The sequence below is a fragment of the Macaca nemestrina genome, chromosome 3, assembly GCF_043159975.1.
Source record: "Macaca nemestrina isolate mMacNem1 chromosome 3, mMacNem.hap1, whole genome shotgun sequence".
NCBI classification, from domain to species: domain Eukaryota; kingdom Metazoa; phylum Chordata; class Mammalia; order Primates; family Cercopithecidae; genus Macaca; species Macaca nemestrina.
The window spans coordinates 39,285,536-39,307,613 of record NC_092127.1 but is presented as its reverse complement, the minus strand read 5'-3'; the positions used below and the strand labels follow the sequence as shown (position 1 = coordinate 39,307,613).

General features: G+C 35.6%; 1 protein-coding gene across 7 annotated transcripts in view; it reads right to left on the bottom strand.

Moving 5' to 3' along the window:
• The window catches only part of LOC105463467 (LPS responsive beige-like anchor protein), a 770,029-nt gene that overhangs the window by 129,181 nt on the left and 618,770 nt on the right, over nucleotides 1-22,078 (bottom strand). The gene's annotated exons all lie outside the window — the stretch shown is intronic.

Below are 22,078 nucleotides of genomic sequence, written 5' to 3'. Positions count from 1 at the left end.
TCAGAAGCAATGGAAGATACATGCTAAAATCTTTTTTTTTTTTTTTTTTTTTAAATGCTTTTCTCGACTTGCAAGTCAGGCATTGTAATAAACTTTCTCCCCACCACCTCTACAATTCCAGACTCTGCATTCATAATTTTTTTCTTTCATTCTTTCCCTCCTTTTTCTCACCTCTTCCCTCCCTTTCCCTCCCTCCCTCCTTGATTCTTTCCTTCCTCCCTCCTTCCCTCCTTTTACTAGAGACAGGGTCTCCCTCTGTTGCCATGCTATAGTGTAGTAGTGTGATCCTAGCTCACTGTAGCCTCAGACTCCTGGGCTGAAGCGATCCTTCCACCTCAGCCTCTCTAGTAGCTGGGACTAAAGGTGTGCATCACCACACTTGGCTAATTTTTTAAATTTTTTGTAGAGATGGGGTCTTGGGATGTTGCCCAGGCAGGTCTTGACCTCCTGGCCTGAAGTCATCCTCCCACCTTGGCATCCCAAAGTGTTGGGATTATGGGCATGAGCCACTGCCCTCGGTCCATAGTTTGTTTCTTTATGGTATCATTGATCTCAAATTGTCTATAACCACTAATTTCTATTGAGTTGAAATGCAGATTCTATCCACCAGTGCTAGATTATTAATGTTGACTTTATAATTGTAGATACTTTTACATAAAGAGTAGGTCAAACATATTTTCACAAGAGTAATAAATAACTTCAGATGCCCTTGTAAGAAATGCAGCAACAGGACTCACCTATTACTTTTCTCTACTCAATGCATTTCCACATCAAAACTGTTACCAATCATTATTTTATGTTACACAGCAGAGAAGATTTAATCTTCTTTACATAACAATTTCTTTGCCTTAGAGGCCTTGTGATCATTCAATATTATTCCTATTCTAAATCTGTCATGCTTAAAACCTACTGCCTGTATTGAATATCTATTACCTATTTACAGCCAAGAGAGGTTAAGTAACATAGCCATGGTCAAAAGTTAGCTAATACTGAAGCTCTGGGATTAATCTCCAAATATTCTGAGTATGAATGCATATTCATTCAGACATTATCATGCATATGTCATAAAATTTTATAAAATTACAGAGGCAATTGATATGAAAAGTGTAAAATATGTGATCAAATTAATTAGATATGTTAATTGTGGTACTTAAATTAGAGTTGTAGGTCTATCAATGAATATTCACTGAAAGTTTACTAAGTTTAAGCCACTATTTACAAGTAACAGAGGACGTAGCACAGGAGGATAAAGCTAATAGGTAGAAAGTAAAATAAATGGCAGAGTAAAGGGTTAAGAGAGAAGTATAAAGTACAAATGTGATGTCATAGGAAAAAAGAAAACCTAGCAGGCATGGCTATTGTCTATACATAGCAGGACTACCGTGAGATTTCATTTGCTTTGAGCCTTAGAGCTAGAATGAGGATCAATGGGTAGAAGTTACATGGAACAGATTTCACTCGGTATAAGAGTTATTTGAAAATAGAATGTTGAATACAGAATAGTTTTGTGATAATATACTATAAGCTTAATCTACATGTAGCAGAGGTGTCATGGTGAGATTGGTGGGGAGCGGGTGGTCCCTAGGGAAGAATCGCACCCAAGACCGGTGAGTACCTGAATAAACACTATTATATGCTTGTAGTCATGGCTTAAATGCAGGAGCATAACACAATTGCACTGCCTGTTTGCAAGATAAATTTATCAGCAGTGTATCAAATGTGTAAAAAAGTGATAGGGAAACTAGAAGGATTACCATAGTTCATATAAGAGATAAGAAAGGCTAGTGTGGTGAAAATGAGCCAGAAGAGTTAGGAAAAGATGTTCTAATTACTTCAATCAATTTTATGCTAATATTATCTATTACTAAAGAAGATAAAAAACAGGATTTAAGTGTACATAGTAGAATTATCATCTATCCTATTATTTCTTACCTTAATATATTTAAATTCCATATTAATATGCTTACTGTAACATGTCTAAAACTGAATTTATCTTCCTCAAAGAATTTATCTCTTCCTCTTTCTGTAATACCTATTTCAATTGTTAGTATGACAATTCATGCAGTAACCTTAGTTAAAAATCTCAAGATTATCTTCAACTTCTTCCCCTTATGTTCATTATGACTCTGATATGTCTCTAGAATCTAGAACGTCTTCTCTGTCCTTTCTGTCATTGTTTTAACTGAGGTCATCATCTCCTGCTTAATTCCCTTTAACTGTTATGGCCTCCTAACTGATTTTCCTGTCTCCATTCTTTCCTAGTTTGAGTCTGATACTCACACTGCCATCTTCCTAATGGATAAATTAAATACAATTATATCATTCCCATGTCTTTTTAGCAGTTCCTGGCTGTCTGTAAGAGAAAGTACCAACTCCTCAGCAAGGTATAAATGCCTCTTCATAAATGTGACCTCAACTTACCTCCCAAGCCTCATCCCTGGCTATTCTTTCCCAAGAAACCCACGCAACGGCCATACAGAAAATTCCATTATCTTAATCTTTGCCTATACTCTAAGCTTATTCATTTCATATGGCACTTGTCAAATGTCAGTGGCTGGGAAAGGTTTGAGCGAACATTTTTAATCAATCGCTATTTAGTAAATAAACTAACAATCTTTCAGTACCATCTACGGTATTCTACTGGTAATTGATTCTCTAGAATTGAAAAAAAAATTTCCCTCAGCATCTTTCCCCTGTAAGACTATTATGATGATTAATTTTGTGTCAACTTGAGTGGGCTGCGGGATGCCCAGATAGCTGGTAAAACATTATTTCTGGGAATGTCTGTGAGGGTGTTTCCAGAAGAGGTTTGCATCTGAATCAGCACACTGAACAAAGAAGATCCACTTTCACTAACATAGGCAGGTATCATCCAATCCACTGAGGGCCAGGACAGAATAAAAAAGCAGAAGCATGAATTCCCTCCACCCACTCCTTGAGATGAGCCACCCATCTTCTCTTGCCCTTAGACATTAGAGCTCCTGATCTGTGAGTCTTCAGACTCAGGGACCTACACCAGTGCCCTAGTCCTGGGAATTCAGGCCTTTGGCATCAGACTGGGAGTTACACAATTGGTTCCCCTGGTTCTTAAGCCTTCCCACTTGGGCTGAATTGTACCACCAGCCTCTGGGTCTCTAGCTTGAATATGGCATACTGTGGTGCTTCTCAGCCTCCATAATCACACATGCCAATTCCCATAATAAATCTCCTCATCACACACACACACACACACACCCAGAAATAATGTTTACCACCTATCTGGGCATCCCTCAGCCCACTCAAGTTGGATATAAAATTAACTATAATAGTGGTCTACAGGGAAAAGCTATTGAGGGAAAATTCTTTTCAATCACTCTAGAGAATCAACTAGTAGTAGAATATGAACAGTGTTGGTTTATTTCTAATTAGAGATTGATGAAAAATGTTTGCTCATAAACCTTTCCCAGGTACTGACATTTGACAAGCGCCATATGAAATGAATAAACTTATAGTCTAGAAAAAATAGGAAATTATTAGGACAATGAATTTTCTATATGGCTGTCGCACAGATTTCTTTTATTATACAAACACACACACATAAACGTATATAGATGTTATTGGCTCTGAGTCTCTGGGAAATCTTAATATAACTACAAAACTTTATTTGCCACTTGTTACCACTTTCGAAACACAATTTACTATTTATTTCCATTATTAAAAATAATAATCACTAAAAACATTTGAAAAGCAATGGAAAGAGAAAAGCAAAAAAACACTGAAGTTTTAAGACATTGGTATAGGTGCATGTCCTTGTAATAATTTTATTACATTGAGATATCATACACATAAACACATTTTATATACTACATTTTTATATTCTAAATTTTTCCTTTTTTTCGAATTCTAAAATAAAATAAATTTTCCTATTTTTTCTGATGAAAAGTGAAAAATGAAAGTAATTTTCTTCTCATTAAGTGCATATTTTCATACAATGTACGATATAAAAATGTATTCACTTTTTTCTTTTTTGAAGACAGGGTCTTGCTCTGTTGCCCAGTCTGAAGTGCAGTGACACAATCAGGGTTCGCTGCAGCCTCAACCTCCCAGGCTCAAGCGTCCTTCTGCCTCAGGCTCCCAAGTAGCTGGGACTGCAGGCACATGACACCATGCCCAGCTAACATTTTTATTTTTTATAGTGATGGGGTCTTACTATGTTGCCCAAGCTAGTTTCAAACTCCCGAGATCAAGCAATCCTCCTCCCTTGGCCTCCCAAAGCACTGGGATTATAGCTATGAGTCACAATGCCAGGCTTAAGAATGTATTCTTAAAATAGGTATGGTCTCATTTGTACAACTAAAACTTATCAAAATATATGCAGTGGTATAATTTTATCATAGGAAGTATAATGTAGAGTATAACAACACAGGTTTCTTGCACTGGAATCCCAATTTATAGTTGCTGTGACCATCACAAGTTACCTAAACTCTCTATGCCTCAAGTTTCTAATCTATAGGTTGAGAGTAATAATAGCACTTACCTCATAAACTTATTGTGACACCTAGATGAGTTAATCCATAAATGGCTTATGACAATGTCTCGTGCATATTTTCATGTCAATGCATGACAGCTATTATTATCTTTCTAAAAATCTGAAGTTTAATGAACAAAATCCCATTAAACAAAGCAAAATATAAATTTTGACTATTGAAAATATGTTATACAATGAGCACTACAAAAATCATAAAATATATATTTTAGTATCTTCCCTAGTACAGAAAAAGAAGCAGAAAGAAGAAAATAAGGGAACATGAGATCCTGACAAGAGATTTTCTCCACAGACATTCCTTTGGTGGAACAAAAATATGTGAGATGGTGAATGGAACAGATCTAAATAAGCATGGGACTAACAAAGTACAATGTATGAAAGATTTTACTTAGAAAAAACAATCACAAATTTACTATACAATCAATAAGACTAACCGAAGGGAAATGCAGTAAAACACTTTCAAAGAAAAATACTGTGGAGCTGAGAAGAAAATAAGCCAATTGACAAAGGTAGATTTGATGAGCTCATAAAAATGAAAAAGTAAATGCTGCTGGACAAAAAGTGGTCCTTACTTTTGCTCTCAATGTTTCTAGTATGCTATATAGAACAATTATTTTACTTTTATTGAAAAATAACTATTGCAATTGGTATAAAACATGATTTATAGGAAAATTCTTTTGTACTTCTGAACAATTAGTATATTTCTTAAGTAATAGAGGAAACTATTAATTCAGAGGCATTCATGAAGGTGGATATCTTACACCTAATCGTTTTAGACTTGATATCCAATTTTCTTTCTTTCTTTCTTTCTTTTTTTGAGACAGGTCTTGCTCTGTCACAGAGGCTGGAGTGTAGTGGTACCATCACAGCTCACTGCAGCCTCTACTTACTGGGCTCAAGTGATCCTCCCACATCAGCCTCCCATGTAGATGGAACTATGGGCATATGCTACCTCACCTAGATAAGTTTTTTGTTTTTTGTAGAGACAGAGTCTTGCTGTGTTGTTCAGGCTGGTCTCGAACTCCTGGGCTCAAGAAATCATCTGCTTTAGCCTCCCAAAGTGCTGGGATTTACAGGTGTGAGCTGCCATGTCCAACCCTTTTCAACACCATTTTTGAAAATTCTATCCTACACTGCCAAATATAAATATATCCCGAGAAATTAAAATACAGAAAATTAAATTGCAAAGAAAATATGGTTGCAGAATTCTTGTAATTTAATTTGGTAAATTCTTTATCTTTTTTACTAACATACCTTGAAATTGCTATTTACTTATTTTCTGTCTCAGTTATGTACTAAACTAGAAATTACCTTTACTTAACTACCTGTATTTTACTGAAATATTGTGCCCATCCTGCATGGACTATTTTGTGTCACTTATTTTATGAATATCACTATTGGATATGATCTTTTGCACCAATAGACTCTTATTCAGGTATGACACAGAGACACAAAATGCAAAATTTTCCTTTCCTGTGACCACGGCAGAAACTACTAATCAATATTCTTGGGCAGAGTTGGTTCTCAAGACGCTTAAGCTCTGCTGTTGTCATAAAGCATTTTGGTTCTCTTCTGATACTTTTTGAAGACTCATCCATTTTTCATTCTTTCAGCAAACATAACCATGAGACTCCATATAGACTAGATATTGTGTACAGCTGGGAAAACAAAGAATAAGAGAGGTCCTCAAGTGGCTCAACATCTCATGGTGAAAATGAGATGTGAGCCACCACTAAAATGCTAGCAGTTGAGTATGTCTACTTAAAAGAGAGCACAGGAGAAACATCTCAGGTGGACTCTGTTGGTGTGGTTGGTGGTGAGGGAATGTTGAAGAGTGGATAGAGGTATAATTAAAGGCTTCCCGGATGGGCGTGGTGGCTTACACATGTAATCCCAGCACTGTGGGTGGGATTACAGAACTTGAGGTCAAGAGCTCGATACGAGCCTGGCCAACATGGTGAAACCCCATCTCTACTAAAAATACAAAAATTAGTAGCTGAGGGTGGTAGTGTGGCGCCTGTAATTCCAGCTACTCGGGAAGCTGAGGCATGAGAATCACTTGAACCCAGGAGGCGGAAGTTATAGTGAGCGGAGATCATACCACACTGCACTCCAGCCAGGGTGATGAAGTGAGACTCCGTCAGTCAATCCATTAATCAATAAAGGCTTCCCAAGGGTGAGGAATGTGAAATTTTTGTAGGCAAAGGAATCAGCTTATAAGATCTGAGAGAACACAGCCATCTTAGAGAAGTGTAACTTGTTCAGTGTTACTGGACTATAGTTTTCAAAAGATGAAGTTGGGGAAGTAAGCAGGTAAATTGTGAAGAACCTTCCAAGTCATGTTATAAAGCTGGGAAGGCTATAAGTAACCACTGAAGAATTTTAAGCAGTATTTGTGAGAGCCTCCAATTTAGGGAGTATCCAGTTTATAACTATCTTCATATAGTTTAAAGAGAAATAGTTATTTTATGTGGTTTCCTATGGCACCAACTAGAATGTTTTGGAAGGATCCAGAAACATGAACAAGTGATCTGCTGCTGAGATGCAGATTATATTTCTTCAAAAAAAAACCTGGATCAAAAATTGTGCCATTTTACTTTTAAAACAAATTTGAGTCAGAATCCATTATATATTATTCTCCGGTGTAGAGCATAATGGAGTAACTATAATACAGCTTAATAAAAATGAAAACAAGAGGATATCATAAAAAGACTTATTTCAAATAACATTTTGAGGCCAAGTGCGGTGGCTCATGCCTGTAATCCCAGCACTTTGGGAGGCTGAGGGAGGATGGCTTGAAGCCAGGAGTTTGAGATCAGCCTGGGCAACATTAGACCCCATCTTTACAAAAAATAAAATTAGCTAGACATGGTGTGGCATGTGCCTATAGTCCTAGCTACTCGAGAAGCTCACTTGAGTCCAGGAGTTTGAGGCTGTAGTAGGCTATGATCAGCCACTGCATTCCAGCCAGGGTGACAGTGAGATGCTGTCTTAAAAAAAAAAAAAAAAAGTTTTCTTTCAAAAAAGCAGAACAAGTAGTTGAGTGAGTGTTATGGGTTGAGCTGTGTCCCCTCCAACACAACTCCATAAGTTGGAGTCCTAACCTCCAGTACCTCTAAATGAGACCTTACTTTGGAGATAGGTTATTTACAGAGGTAAACAGTTTAAAATGAAGTCATCTGGGTGGTCCCTAATCCAATATGACTGGTGTCTTTATAAAAAGGGGAAAATGTGGACACAGAGACAGACACGCACACAGGGAGAACACCTTGTGAAGACCGGGGTTACACTGCTGCAATTCAAGGACCTATCAGAAGCTCGGAGAGAGGCCTGGAACAGATCCTTCTCTACCGCCTTCAGTGGGAGAATGGCCCTGCTGACACCATGATCTCAGACTTACAGCTTCCGGTACTGTCAGACAAGAAATGTATGTTGTTTAAGCCACGCAGTTTGTGGGACAGTAATTATTCACTTAACATTGTCAACAGGTTCTCGGAAACTGTGACTTTAAGCAAAATGACATATAATGAAAGCAATGTTTTTCTCATAACATCATAACTAAATGACATTATCTCAGAACCTATTGTAATTATTTCCCTTAAAGTCCCAGTTTCTAAGAACTTTTCTGTGATGTTAAGTGAGGACTCACTATACTTTGTTATGGCAGCCCTAGGAAACTAATACAAGTAGGGTTACAGGAAAAGTAACTTCTAAGAATTTACATGGCAACTAAAAGCAATAACTTACCCTAGACTGGATCCCATATTGCAGTGTGAAAATGCTATAAATACTACATGATATATATCACTAACAAAAGTGATATATATGGAGAGTAAATTAGACAAAAGTATTGCATCCACATAAGTTTATAAAATGGATAACTGTGCTGTAGTTACATAAGAAAATATCCCTATTCTTAGGAGATACACACTGAAATATTTAGAGGTAAAAGACCATGAAGTATGTAACTTACCCTTAAGGGATTCAGTAAAAATATTGTGTGTATGTATAATTATGTGGGTGTGTGAGTATATGTGCATATACTACAGAGAGGGTGAAAAAAGAGAAGAGAGAGGAGGAAGGGAGGGAGAGAGAAAACTCGCATAAAAAAGAAGGAGGGAAAAAGGTTAACAATAGTGAACCTGAGAAAAGTGTGTAAGAATTCTGTGTGCTATTTTTTTGCAAGTTTTTGTAAGTTTGAAATTATTTGGAAATAAAATACAAAAAAAGAACTGATTTTAGATGAGATCAGGCACATTCAGGGTGGTATGGCTGTAGAGCAAAAAAAAAAAAAACAAAAAAAAACTTATTTTAAAAACAACACCTAAGCGTATTGCTACAAACAAAATATTTTATTTTTAGTATGGTATAAGTATATGAACAAAAAAAGTGAAATGATAAAGTGAATGAATAACTGATTAAGAAAGAAATAAGGGGGGAAGAAAAGAAACAAAAACTCAGAAACTGATTTAAGCTATAGAAATTCTAAGTGCCTCAGAAAAGTTTGAGATATAAATTTCTCAAAATAAAAACCAGGTACTATAATCATGGCATTTAATACAATAAAAATAATATAAACTAAATTTGCCTTCCCTTAAAAATAAGAATCAGAATATCTACTTTTTCTTTAGAAAGTAGCTTAAAATTTATTTAGAAGAATAACTGTTAGTGGAGAGAAAAAAAAAGGCCTTTTTAAATTTATATAATACTCATACAACTATTCATTGTTTCCTAGCATTGCAATACTTTGATATTTATCCTAAAGTTTCTCTATTTTCTAATAATTCTAAAATATAGAATTATCCATCTACATATAAATAAAAATTCTAAAATATAGAATTATCATTAAAAACATAGAAAGGAATCAACCGGACCATAAAATAATAAGCTGTTCTGGATAAGCATGTGGCAATCCTCTTCTTCCTTTTTCTTTTTTTTTGGGGGTGGGTGGGAAGGTCACTCTGGTTAACATAATCAAGGAAATTTGCTAGTATATACAGAAGTCTTTGCTAAAAAATTTTTGTTTGAGATACACCAGTTACCGGCAAATCAAACAGACATAAATACCACAGTAAGCAGTCATTTGTCGGGTAACCCTGTGCAGAGTTGCATGAAAGCATCCAGAGGCAGAACGAAATCCACAGCAGAGCCGCTGCTTTTCAGATAGACTGCCACTGCAGGTGCCATGGCCCAGTGCCAGAAACACAGGCAGGGGAGGGGGTTATAGGCAGCTCCTGCACAGCACCACTGGGCAGAAGTTGCCTGTAATCAGAGCACTACTGAAAGCAATGGTGGTGGCAAGGCGAACTTGGTGAGCAAGCATTCCTCTATGAATTCAGTTTCTTCTTGTGAATTTCATATTGCAAGCCCATTAGCCTCACTTCTCTAGTCATTATCATTAGCCCCTGGCAGAAACGAGGACTACCAGCTGTAACTGGCAGTACACTACCATGATAATTTACACAAAGATTAAAAATAAAAAATTAAATACTGGGCTTTCTAGCCATCTTTTAAATTTTTTATTATAAAAAGTATCTCTTTCTTCTTCTTCTTCCTCTTCTCCTTCCCCCTTTTTTTTTAACTTCAAACCTCTAGTAACCTTGGACAAGCACTGAGTTACCAAAAATGAGGTTTTGTTTACTTCTTTTTCCCGAAGTCAGTGCATCAAGGTATTTCAAGACCTTAAAGAAAGAAATTATGAAATTAAGAAGTAGATTACAAAATATACACCTGTCTGGGCACAGTGGCTCACACCTGTAATCCCAGCACTTTGGGAGGCTGAAGCGGGCAGATCCTTTGAGGTCAGGAGTTTAAGGAGTTTGAGACCAGCCTGACCAACATGGTGAAACCCGGTCTCTACTAAAAATACAAAAAATTAGCCAGGTGTGGTGGTGAATGCCTGTAGTCCCAGCTACTTGGGAGGCTAAGGTAGGTGAATTGCTTGAACCTGGAAGGCAGATGTTGCAGTGAGCTGAGATTGTGCCACTGCACTCCAGCATGGGTGACAGAGTGAGACTCTGTCTCAAAACAAAAAACAAAAAACAAAAAAACAAAAACAAAAAAAACACAGCCAAACCAGAAGTATTTTGAACAAAGTGTCAAATACTTATAAGGTATAATTACTATTGATATCACGAGCCGCCACTGTGCCAAATTCATGCAGTTGCTTACACCATAGAAGATTCTGAACTCCAAAGGGCCTGGCATGGGTCTTTGCAATTTAATTATGGACATTACTGAATCTCACATGAAGAAATGTTTAATAAATAATCAATAAAGAGAAATAATTGAAAAACTGCTCTAAAATGAATTAGATCAGCACAATACCATCTCAAGTAATAGTTGGGAAAGAATATATAGGGGTGTTTCTGAAATGTTTCAAAGAAGATGAGAGTTCTGAGAAGAGTGTTTGTAGGTTTTTAGATTATTTTGCTTTTTGAGGGCATAGTGATAACAAGGGTAACGTTGCACGCTTTAGGGTATCATTTGGCTAAAAAAGGGGTAGGGTAGGCTCATACTGCAATGACGAGAAAAGCATGTGGCAGGCACTATGGTGAGTAAGAAAAGCATGTGGAGTAACTCAAGCTAGAAGCCTATTACAGGTTCCTGTATCAGGAAGAGGGAGAAATCTGGCATTTTGCTCTACACGTTCAGCTATATCACTGAGGCTGAAGTCTATAGGGAAGAGTAACAACTATTAGACAATCCTTTTCAATTATATAGATGAGATACCCATGGGGAAGAATTTTCTACTATTCTTTCCAAAATTTAAAAATCATTAATATACTTTAATGAAATACTAATGATGTGGTAGAAAATCATAGAAGTTACTTACCCCAGAATAAACAGAGAATTTAAATATTTTTCTACCATGGATGTAGCATATATTATAAATAATATCATTTTATTTTATGTGGTTTGTATCTAGCACAATAACATGTCACTAAACAAAATGCAATTTACTCTCATTTATCCAAAGTACAGAATTCAGGTGTTCAGAAAATCTAGAACACAGAGAAACTCAAAGCAACTGAAGGCCAAGAGGAAAACAAGCACGAAGCTCATGAACCTTAACGGCGGGAGGCAATGGGTCATTCCTCAAGCTTTTAAACCAGCCATATATGCATTAAATAACATAATCAATCACAACAAGATGGAAACCCTGACACTGAAGTGACATCTGATATAGAAGAGAAGAGAACTTTGAATGCTGACAGAAAAGCTAAAAGAAAGCAAAGGAATGTGCATTGTTTTAAGTGAGGAACAAAAAGCTCTATGCATCTCAGTAACTTCAAGGCATCATGGAAAATGTCTGGAATATTCAACTGTTAGTATTCCAGAAAAGGCTATTTAAGTTCAGAAAGAATTCTCCATTTAAGAGGCAAAGAAATGTGTAATCCATTTCATAAAAAGATTTTTTTTTCCTAGGGAAATGGTGAAAACCACTGGTATTTGAAAGTGTAAACCTCAATTCTATAGAACTTTTAATGTATGAAGATTTTTAATTCCATTCCTAGATGATGCTGAGTTCCTGATGCACTCTTCTGATGTCATTTTGAAATGTTTCTATTAAGGTAAAGTAGTGAATAAAATTAATAGGTATTTTTTCTCCTCTTAACTTCTTTAGGAGATAAAAGATCATATAATACAACATTTATAACACTACATAGTAGGCTTATATATAAATGTAATATATATACAAATAATAGCACAAATTAGGGGTAAGGAATGGAGTTGAGTCAGAGCAAAGCTGCTATATTTTACTGGAATTAAGTTGGTATCAAGCTGAAGTAAATTGTGATAATTTAAAATGCAGACTGGGCACAGTGGCTCATGCCTATGATCCCAGCATTTTCAGAGGCCAAGACTGGAGGATTGCTTGAGGTCAGGAGTTCAAGACTAGCTTGGGCAACATAGTGAGACTTCATCTCTATGAAAAATAAAAAACTTAGCTGGGCGTAGTGGCACACACTTGTACTCCCAGCTACTCAGGAGGCTGTAGTGAGAGGATCACTTGAGCCCAGGAGGTTGAGGCTGCAGTAAGCCGTGATTGTACCACTACACTCTAGTCTGGGTGACAGAGTGAGATTCTGTCTCAAAAAATAAAATTTATATTGTAGTCTCTATAAATATGACTAAGAAAATAACTAAAACAAATACATAGTAAAAAATTCAATGAAAATAGTAGACTAGAAATAGTATTTAATATAAAAAAGATGACAAAGGAGGAACAGAAAAACAAAAAAGACCCAAGACTAAAGAAAATAACTAACGAAATGGTAGACATGAATCCAACTATTATAGAACTCTATAATAGATGAGGTTTCTTTACATGTGCTGATCTATTTCTGGATTATGCTATTGGATGCTTTCTGGATTATGCTATTATTATGCTATCAATAATAACATTAAATGTGAATAAACACTTCAAATGGCAGAGATTGTCAGTCTAGAAATGTAACATCATCCAACTATATGCTATCTACAAAAGACATTTTGAAAGTGTCCAAAATCCAAAAACATAGGTTGAAAATAAAATGATGGAAAAAGGTATACCATGCCAACAGTTACCATAAGAGAACTAAAGTGGCTTTAACAGTATCAGGCAAAACAGACTCAAAACTTACTAAAAACAGAGACAATTTACGACTAAAAAGTTGGTTAATTTATCAGCAAGACGTAACAATTATAAACATATATGCACTGTGATAGGCTGAAAAATGTACCCCTCACCCCCAGGAAGGTATCAGGTCCCTGGAATCTGTAAAATGCTACATCATATGGGAAAAGGTTCTTTGCAATGTCATTAAATTGAGGAATTTTTTTTTTTTTTTTTTTTTTTTTTTTTTGAGACAGAGTCTCACTCTGTTGCCCAGGCTGGAGTGCAGTGGCATAATTGCAGCTCACTGCAACCTCCACCTCCCAGGTTCAAGTGATCCTCCTGCCTCAGCCTCCCGAGTAGCTGGAACTACAGGCACACGCCTGCATGCCTAGCTAATATTTTGTATTTTTAGTAGAGATGGGGTTTTGCCATGTTGGCCAGGTTGCTCTTGACCTCCTGACCTCAGGTGATCCACCTGCCTTGGCCTCCCAAAGTGCTGGGATTACAGGCATGAGCCACGGCACTTGGCCTAAATTGAGGATTTTAAGATGGGAAGATTATTCTGATTATGAGGGAGGACCCTAAATGCAATCACATGTATCTTTAGAAAATGGAGATAGGGAGAAATTTGGCTACAGACAGAAGAGAAGGCAATGTGAAGACACAGGCAGACATCCTCTGGAGGGAATGTGATACTGATTTCAGATTTCTGAACTCTAGAACTGTGAAAGAATAAATTTCTGCTGCTTAAGCCACCAAGTGTTTACAGTAATTTGCTACAGCAGCTATAGGAAGCTAACATATCCATTTAACAACAGAGCCAAAATATACATGAAGCAAAAACTGATAGAATTGAAAACAGCATTTGGAGACTTCAATATCCCACCAGCAAAACAAAAACAAACAAACAAAAACAAAACAAACAAACAAAAAAACAACTAAACAGAAAGTCAGCAGAGGTATAGAATAGTTAAACACAAAAAACCAAGTTAATCAACTGACATCCACAGAACACTCAACAATAGCAGAATACCCATTCTTCTAAAGAGAACGTGAAGAATTCTCCCATGCTAGGTTGAAAACAAGTCTCAGTACATTTTAAGCAACTGAAATCATACACAGTATGCTCTCCAATCACAATGAAATCAAAAATAGAAAATACAGGAGAAAATTTGGAAAATACAGATTTGGAAAATACAGAAGGGAATTTTGGAAAATATTTGGAAACCAAGCAATGCACTTCTAAACAATCCATAAGCCAAGAAAGAAACCACAGGAATATTAGAAAATTGCATAAACTGAATGAAAATAAGGAAACAAAATATCAACATTTAAGAGACACAACAAAAACCACACATAAAGAGAAAATTGTAATTGGAAAAGCTGATATTGGAAGAGAAAAACTCAAATAAAAAAAGTAGTTTTCCAATTTAATAATTTAGTTAGAGTAAACTAAACCCAAATCAAGCAAAAGGAAAGAATGAATATTAGAGTAAAAACTCAACGAAAGAGACACCATAGAGGAAACCAGTGAAACAAAAAGTTGGCTCTTTGAAAAGACAACAAAATTGACAAACCTTTTTAGCAAGACTGAACCAGAAAAAAAGATAATACCAATTACCAAAAATCAGTATAAGTGAGGTAACATCATTACTAACCTTAGAGAAATTAAAATGATAAGTCATACTATGAACAACTTTATAAAAATAAAATTAGACAACTTAGATTAAATGGACAAATTCCAAGAAGGAAAGAAATTACTGACATAGATTCAAGAAAAAATTTAAAAATCTCGATAGACCTGTAAAAAGTAAAAAAACTGATTTGGTAATTTAAAATCTTCTCACAAAGAAAAGGCCATGCATAAATAGCGTCAGTGGTGAATTCCACCAAACATTTAATGAAGAAATAATATGTAGCCTTCACAGTCTTTCAAAAATATAGAGGAAGAAGGAACACTGCCATGTCTCATTCTACGAGACTAGTATTACCCTGATAATAAAGTCAGATGAGGATATCACAAGAAAACTACAAACTAATATTCCTCATAAATATAGATTCAAAAATCCTCAGAAGTAGTAATTCCTCAAGAAAATACTAACAAAACAAAAATCCAGGACATATCAAAAGAACTTAAAACATCTAAGTGTAATATATTCGTGAATGCAAGGTTGGTTTAACAACCAACCATCAATTTATGTAATACATCATATTTCACTTTTTTGTTTCTTGTTTGAAAATCTTTCCCTATTCCAATATTACATAGAAATTCTCCTGTATTATCCTGTTAAAGTTTACAGTTTAACCTTTATATGTAAAGCTTTAATATACTTTCATTTTGTTTGTGGAATAAAATGAGGTTCCAATTAAATTTTTTCCCCCATATATCTGCTATAGGTTGAATTGTGGCCGCTCCCCCCAAATTTTTATGTTACAGTCTCAACCTAACAGCACCTCAGAAGGTGGCCTTATTTGAAAATTGGGTCATTATAGAAGTTTTTATTTAGGATAGGTCATACTGGAGTAGGGTGAGTCCTTAATCTAATATGAATGGCGCTCTTATTAAAAGGGAAAATTTGGACAGACAGACATTCACAGAGGGAGGATGATGTGAAGAGACACAAGGAGAAGACAGCCATATATAAGCCAATCAGAAGGCTAGAACAGGTCCTTCCCTTACAGCATTTAGGAGAAACCAACCCTGCTAAACCTTGATTTCAGACTTCTGGCCTCCAAACCTGTGAGACAATAGATTTCTGTTGTTTCCACCCAGATTACAGTACTTTGTTATGGAAGCCCTAGGAAACTAATAAAATAACTATTTATCTCAGAATCCAAAATTGAAAAGAGGGGAGGGAGGGATAGCATTAGGAGATATACCTAATGTAAATGACGAGTTAATGGGTGCAGCACACCAACATGGCACATGTATACATATGTAACAAACCTGCACATTGTGCATATGTACCCTAGAACTTAAAGTATAATAATAATAATAAAAAAGAAATAAAAGAAAAGTCCTTCCTTTCCCCACAGATCTGCAATACCAGCTCTATAATGGATGAGGTTTCTTTATATATCCTGGTCTATTTCTGGGTTCTCCGTTCACTTTTCGTGTACTACTTCTCCTTCCCTAATTACTATAGCTTTATAATAATTTTTGATATCTAGTAAAGCAAGTCCCTCTGAAATCTGCTCTTGTTCTCTGAGAGGACTTTGGCCATAATGGTCCTTTGCTCTTTAAAATCAGTTTATCATCTTCCACCAAAACAAAGTAAACCTATTGATTGGATTTTATATTTTTATACTGACTTTATAAATAAATTTGGGGAGAATTAACAATCAATATGGTAAATCTTTTTTTTTCCTTTCATTTAGGTGTCCTTTGTTAACTAAAAATTTCATAGTAAATTACACATCATGGCTAAAAGCAAACCAAATAATAGTAATTTTAGACTCCTCATACCTATCTCCCTACATTCCCAGGGGATTTAAATCCAACCACTGCACTGGGAGTAAAGGGGATGAAGACATGAGAGGGAGATACCCTCAGCTAAGAATAATTATTCCCAACTGCAGCCACCATGGCTGTTTACATTCTTGGCCACATCATTATCAATATCGAAAATGAAAAGGAAACAAACAAACAAAAATTGAAAAAATCATGTTAGCTTCTGTCATTTCAATTTTCAAATTTTTTTTTTTAAATGTTGTCTGGTCAGTGGTCTTAAGAAAAGTTTTTAAATGTCATTTCCTCACTCTTGTTCAGTGGGGGGCATGAGATTCTGTCTCTATGCTGTCATCACTTGAGAAGTGTAAATTTTCCATTCAGAGAAAAAAGTTATACAAGATTGACCTGATTCATTCAGAGGTATAAGATCTATAAAGGTTTATGTTGAATAGATTTAAATATTAGCAATGATAGAAACCAGTTTCGATTTTAGTTCTTCATCAACCTTGTTTTTTCCTGTCAGGCAATACAATGAAAGGACAACATCTCTTTTAATTTGTCCACATACTCTCTAATGATAATGGAAAGCAGATAATATACTCATTTTATTTTTCTTTACCTTGTTAAACGAGTACTATTTGTGTCACCATTACGAAACAGTAGAGGAGACAAAAGCTATAGAACATACAAAAAAGTAAATGTGATTTTAACTGGTAACCTTAGGACAATTCAACAAGAGAACGCTTCCTTTGCTAGATTCATACCACCTCCAGGCCTTGAGAAGCCTTCTATTTCAACAAGTTATCAAAGAGAAGGTAATCTCCAAAAGAATAGGGATATCGTCTCTTATTCATTGAATCTAACAGTGCTGGTCCATAAGCAAGCACTCAATAAATACATGTTAAATGAATTAACTATTATAATCTGAATCAGTTATGTATATTATATATCTTGTGGCTAAAACAAAATGCTCTACCTGTAAAGGCCAATTTTTAGTAACTTTGCCCAGAGTATGGTTTCCGTTGTCTCTTATTCAACATGAAACTTGAAGGTTATAAGAGGCAGTATAATATATAGGTCCAAACATTGACATTATATCATAAGAGACAGATGATGGGCATTCTGAACTCATAAATTTTTCTATTATTTGAAAGTATGAAAGCCTGTTTCTCATTTATATTTCTGATGCAGTATCTGAAATAAATTATTTTCCTAGTTCAGGTAATAGTAGATAACAGGGACCAATCTCAGGGACATAATTAAGACTGCTTTGGTTTTACCCTGATTCCAACTGTTCAGAACAAAATATAATTTACTTCTTTGAAAAACTAATGAAATTTAGGTGAATTTTCCTTTTAAAATATGTAGGATAGTATCCTGTGTTCATAAGCCCATCCACTTAGCCAATGTTCCAATCCTACATTTAGATCTTCATTACTTACAGAAAACTCTGAGGATAAAAGTCGTTGGGTAAGACAGTAGTTACGGTCCTCTAATATAAACAGAGAATGTAGCATTACTGGTTCACTACCAAAATCATGCTCCTAAAAATATCCTATCCTCTTGAATTAACAACCAAATACTTAAAAAAGACATGCTGGGTATCTTAACATGAGTATGTCAGTTAATTAATTCTCTGATCCCCTGCTACCAACCGAGTATTGTACAATCTGTTATTATTCACCGTCCCATAGATCATCTGTTCTTGGTGCTGGCTTGTTCCAGGAAGAGGGACAGCTGCAACACTATATCCCTGTTCAACCTGAGGACCATCTGACTTTAATTGTAACACACAGCTTGATATGGCTCTGGCTATGAGAAGCCGAAGTATCGTCTGTAATAATCTGGAAAAGCAGAAACCTGCCAACAGAGGGCTGAAAACAAGGATTGTGCTGTCTGGCTGCCTGACGGGCTGCAGGAAATATGATTAATGAGTAAGGTATAATGATATCAGGAACCCGATTAGCACCACAAAAAGGTCACAGATCAAAGTAGTATGCATTTCATGAGCTGCAATCATTGCATAAAATCTGTGGACTTGAAGTGGTAAACCAAAAAGAGGAGGGGGATGAAACCCTTATGTGACAATATGCTAACCAATACATAAGATACCATACTAACAATTTAGTCACTTGTAGAAAGTTAAAATTACAAAATGAATCAATATAGACTATACTGTAAGGAAACTTTGTTCATCAGAGGTGTAAAATAAATATTTTTGAATGAATGAATGTGGTATTAAAGTCTTTCATAAAGGCACATATACGTCAAATCAAGTATCTTTCCTAATTATGAATTAAAATGACCAGATATATACTCAACTCTACACTATGTTTGCACTTGAATTGCAGAGAATTTATATACAATTCTGTTTAGGAATGTAAGCTAATTCAGAGTCTAAACAATGAAGACATCTATAAAACTCAAGCAGTAGGAACCACTGGGAAAAATATTAAGTAAACTTAATAATAATGTTATAACAAATGCACAGTTAATGCTGCAAAATATTATTTGGTATATAACTTTACAGTCATGCTCAAGTTTAGAGCATGGGTAGCCAAAATCCAAATCTAGTTGTAAAGCAATTTGGTAAACCACAATCTTCTTTTCTTAGTGCCCTTGTAAACCTGTCCCAAATAGGCCTGGCTCTTCTGGGGTGAAGGCAGTAGAAGGGTAGAGATGGGAGGTACTGTCAGGAGAGTGGCTTGCCTTAACTTATATAATTAAATGTTTTAATTGTCAAAATATTGGTGAAAAACTTAATACATAACTTATTCAAATCTTTCTGCCTTTTAGAGCTCCTTTAAAGTGAAGTAAACATACTAACAAACTTCTTTATATTATTAATAATACTAACTATGGTAATGATTAACAGAAAACTGGTTGCCTTCAGACTTAAAATTTCAAGTCATATTTGAGAAAAAGTGTGTCAATAAAAAAAGATCAGAACATGATTTTTTTTTCTTAAAAGTATATTCACCAATAATGAGGATATTTTGTACCTTTTATATATTGTATAAATATTTCATATCTAATATTTAGTTAAAACATTTTTTAAACAGTGATTCAAAAGGCACCACTAAAAAATAAAAAATGGCTAGTTAAAAATATTTTCAAAATATATGTTGGATAAATGACTTTTATGGAGAATACACAAAGATCTCTTACAATTCAATAATAAAAAGACAACCCAATGTTAAAATAGGAAAATAATAAAAATAAAATAAAAAAATATAAACAATAAAATAAAATAAAATAAAATAGGCAAAATATTTCAATAGATACTTTGCCAAAGAACATATGTATATATGAGTAGCAAATAAGTCTGTGAAAAGATGGTTAACATTTTCATCACTAGGGTAATGTGAATTAAAATAACAATGACCTACCTACTAGAATGGCTAAAATAAATAAGACTGACAATACCAAGTCTTGGTAAGGATATGAAAAACTGAAACTTCATACATTGTGGGAATACAAAATGGTAAATATTTTTATTACATGATCCATCCAGGAATTCCTAGAAATCAACCCAAGAGAAATGAAAACAGATGTCCACACTAAGACTTACATGTAAATATTTATAATAGCCCAAACTGGAAAAAAAAGTTCATTAACTAGCAAAGACACTGTAAAATGTGATACATCTATAAAATGGAATACTATGCAGCAACACAAAGAAATTAACTACTGATATATGCACAACATGGATGAATCTCAAAAAACATCATGCTATCTGAAAGAAGACAGGCATGAAAAGACTACATATTGTATGATTCCATTAATATTAAATTTCTAGAAAAGCAAAACTATAAAGACAGAATCAGTGATTGCCTGGAGCCAGCAGTGGAAGCAGCGGCTATAAAGAGGCCCAAGGAAACTTTTTGTACTCACGTGAGTGTTCCAAAGCTGGATTACAGTGGCGGTTACACAACTGTATACATTTACTAAACTCCTTGAATTGCATACTTTAAAAGTTGAATTTTATGATATATAGATTGTACCTCAATGAATCTGTTTTAAAAGAAAAATCACTGAAAGAAAAAAGTTGTAGTATGAATGTACCTTCTATTCACTTCTGTGTGTCCCTGGAGAAAAAAAAACACATACGACCCTAGACACCTGCCGCATTTAAAGGTTTGACATTTCCTCCAGTATCTTTCAGAGCAAGTTTAGTCTTCATCTCTCACTTTAATCACAGAAACTTTGTGAGAATCTTTAAAAGTTCTTGGGGTAAAAGTAAAATGCAACATGTTCCATAAGACGGTGATACAGTAATATTGTTTACTATTTTCTGAGTGCCTACTATAAGCCAGACAATATTCTGGGCATTTTACATACATAATTACAATTGTTTACTCATAATTTCAAAACTACAAATGAAGAAACCAAGGCTCGGAAAGGTTAAACTGCTAAGATCCCACAATCAGCAATGTGATTGATAAAGGATTGGGAAATCTGGTCAGATTCCAAAGCTTACATATTCTTTCCACTTCCCTGCATCGTTTCCAGTGTATATAGAATGCAAAATTTCAATAATAATGAGACTGTAATAGGATCTGGAAGACAGGATTAATTGTTGGTATGAAAAGAAAGGAATGCCACATGAAAAAAAATGCAACAATTTTCCTTTTTTTTTTGGAGACAGTCTCGCTCTGTCGCCCAGGCTGGAGTGCAGTGGCCAGATCTCAGCTCACTGCAAGCTCCGCCTCCCGGGTTTATGCCATTCTCCTGCCTCAGCCTCCCGAGTAGCTGGGACTACAGGCGCCCGCCACCTCGCCCGGCTAGTTTTTTGTATTTTTTTAGTAGAGACGGGATTTCACCATGTTAGCCAGGATGGTCTCCATCTCCTGACCTCATGATCCGCCCGTCTCGGCCTCCCAAAGTGCTGGGATCACAGGCTTGAGCCACCGCGCCCGGCCAATTTTCCTTTTTTATGTGTGAAGTAAAAACACAATGCAACTGAGATTTCACTTTTAACGTAGAGTACGGTAAACTTTCTACTTTTATTTTTTTAATTTTTTTTTTTTTTTAATTTTGAGACGGAGTTTCACTGTGTTGCCCAGGCTGGAGTACAATGGGGTGATCTTGGCTCACTGCAACCTCTGCCTCCCAGGTTCAAGCAATTCTCCTGTCTCAGCCTCCCAAGTAGCTGGGATTACAGGCACCCGCCACCATGCCCGGCTAATTTTTGTATTTTTAATAGAGACAGGGTTTCACCATGTTGGGCAGGCTGGTCTCGAACTCCTGACCTCAGGTAATCCACCCGCCTCGGCCTCCCAAAGTGCTGGGATTACAGGTGTGAGCCACCGCACCGGGCCAAGATTCTATTTTTAAATACTAAGAATAAAGCTCCCTGATTCCAAACTTCTGTGAAACTTAAAAGGCAAAAAAAAAAAAAAAAGTCATATTAATGTCTCAAAAAGAATACTGAACCCAGATATGAAGGACACTAAAGAGTCCACTAAAGAGTTGTTTGTAAGCACAAATTTAACGTGCT